The sequence below is a fragment of the Octodon degus genome, unplaced genomic scaffold (assembly GCF_000260255.1).
Source record: "Octodon degus isolate 3935 unplaced genomic scaffold, OctDeg1.0 scaffold00015, whole genome shotgun sequence".
Lineage (NCBI taxonomy): Eukaryota > Metazoa > Chordata > Mammalia > Rodentia > Octodontidae > Octodon > Octodon degus.
Window position 1 is genome coordinate 23,118,719 of NW_004524591.1, and position 2,320 is coordinate 23,121,038.

Consider the following 2,320-nt stretch of genomic DNA (forward strand, 5'->3'; position numbering starts at 1 on the left):
CAAGCCAGTATTTGATTTAGGATAGTCGCATGGCACTTGTCTGATCATTGATAAGTCTATGATTATGGGATCTCTGGGGACAGTTTTTCTGCCTCCCCCTAGGGGTTGAACCCAGGGCCTTGCACATGCTAAGAAAGTGCTCTACCACTGAACTATACCCCCAACTCTCCTACTTTTTAATACAGCATCTCACTAAATTGCATAGGCTGAATTTGATCTCATAATCCTACTTCCTCAGCCTCCTGGAATTACAGATGTGTACCACCAACCTGACTAGAAATTTCTTTCTTTTCGTTCTTTTCTTTTGTTTTTTTTTTTTTTTTTTTTTTGTTTTGTTTTTTGTTTTGAATGCTTCAGTACAGGAACTTTAATAGATACATACTGTAAGGTAAATAGTGCACATGATTGGGAAGTTAAGGAAGTTACCAAGTGCTCATACCTACTCCGTATTCTTCTCCTTCAGCCTCTGCTTCCATGGAATCCATGCCCACCTCTTCATAATCCTTCTCTGGTGCCGCCAGATCCTCCCAGCCCTCAGAGAACTCCCCTTCCTCCATGCTTTCTCCCACATACCAGCGCGCAAAGGCCTGCTTGGCATACATGAAATTGAATTTGTGGTCCAGGCGGGCCCAGGCCTCAGCAATGTCAGTGGTGTTGTTCAGCATGTACACAGCCTGCTGCACCTTGGCCAGTTCTCCCCCTGGGACCACAGTTTGGGGCTGGTAGTTAATGCCCACTTGAATCCAGTTGGACACAAGTCCACAAATTGGATGGTACACTTGGTCTTGATGGTGGTGATGGCAGCGTTGACGTCTTTGGGCACCACATCTCCCCCGTATAACATGCAGCAGGCCATGTACTTGCCATGGCGAGGGTCGCACTTGACCATCTGATTGGCTTGCTCGAAGCAGGCATTGGTGATCTCAGTCATGGACAGCTGCTTGCAGTAGGCCTTCTCGGCAGAGATGACCGGGGTGTAGGTGGCCAGGGGGAAGTGGATGCAGGGGTGCTTTACCAGGTTGGTCTGGAACTCCATCAAGTCCACATAGGGCCCTGTTGAAGCACAGGGAGGCCATGATAAAGGACACGATCTGCCCGATCAGACAATTGAAGTTGGTGTAGGTGGGATGCTCGATGTCCAGGTTGCACTGACAGATGTCATAGATGGCCTCATTGTCCATCATGAAGGCACAGTCTGAGTGTTCTAGGGTTGTGTACCTGGTCAGGATGGAGTTGTAGGGTTCCACAACAGCTGCAGACACCTGGGGTGCTACATAAATGGCAAACTCCAGCTTGGACTTCTTGCCATAGTCCACCAAGAGCCCTGCATGAGCAGAGATGTGAACCTGGAGGCAGTGCCACCTCCAAAGCTGTGGAGGATGAGGAAGCCCTGTAGGCCTGTGCGCAGATCCACCAGCTCACGGATGTGGTCCAGGACCAGGTGTGATGGCCTCTGGCATAATTATTAGCTGCATCTTCCTTCCCTGTGATCAGCTGCTCTGGATGGAAGAGCCGCTGGTGGGTCCCTGTAAGCACTTTATCTACCACGGTGGGCTCCAGGTCCACAAACACTGCTCTGGGCTCCCACTTGCTAGCCCCAGACTCACTGAAGGACATGTTTGGGCCAGGGAGATGGCTCAGTGGAATAAGTGCTTCCATGGCAAGCACAAGGGCCTGAGTTCAATGACCAGTGCCACCAAAAAAAAAAAAAAAAGGCAAGTTTAATTAATCAAAATTAAATTTAATTAATCAAAAGTCAACTTTGCTTCTAAAAATATGTCTTAAAAAAAAAAAAAAGGACTTGAAGAACATGTTGAATGAGTTGTCCCTGCCACAATGGCTTTGTCACTAGGCATCTGACCATCAGGCTGGATTCCATGTTCCAAGCAGTATAATTCCCAGCAGGCGAGCCATTCTGGACTTCCCGCACACCCTCCTTCCCGCAGCTTCTTTCTCAGCCTCGCCCGACTTCACCATGGTGGAAGCCTTCCTGGGGACCTGGTAGCTAGTGGACAGCAAGAATTTTGATGACTATATGAAGTCACTCGGTGTGGACATTGCTCCCAGGCAGGTGGCCTGCATGACCAAGCCTACCACAATCATGAAAAGAATGGTAGCACTATCATCATAAAAACACATCGCCTTCATGAACACAGAGATCAACTTTGACCTTGGGGTGGAGTTTGATGAGAAGACAGCTGATGACAGGAACATCAAGTCCATTGTGACACTGGATGGAGGAAAACTTATCCATGTGCAGAAGTGGGACGGGCAAGAGTCAACACTTGTGCGGGAGCTAGTCGATGGGAAGCTCATCCTG

General features: G+C 48.7%; 1 pseudogene; it reads right to left on the reverse strand.

Annotated features, from left to right (window-relative positions):
* Positions 1–422: 422 nt before the first annotated feature.
* LOC101572873 lies at positions 423–1,901 on the reverse strand (annotated as a pseudogene).
* Positions 1,902–2,320: the final 419 nt, after the last annotated feature.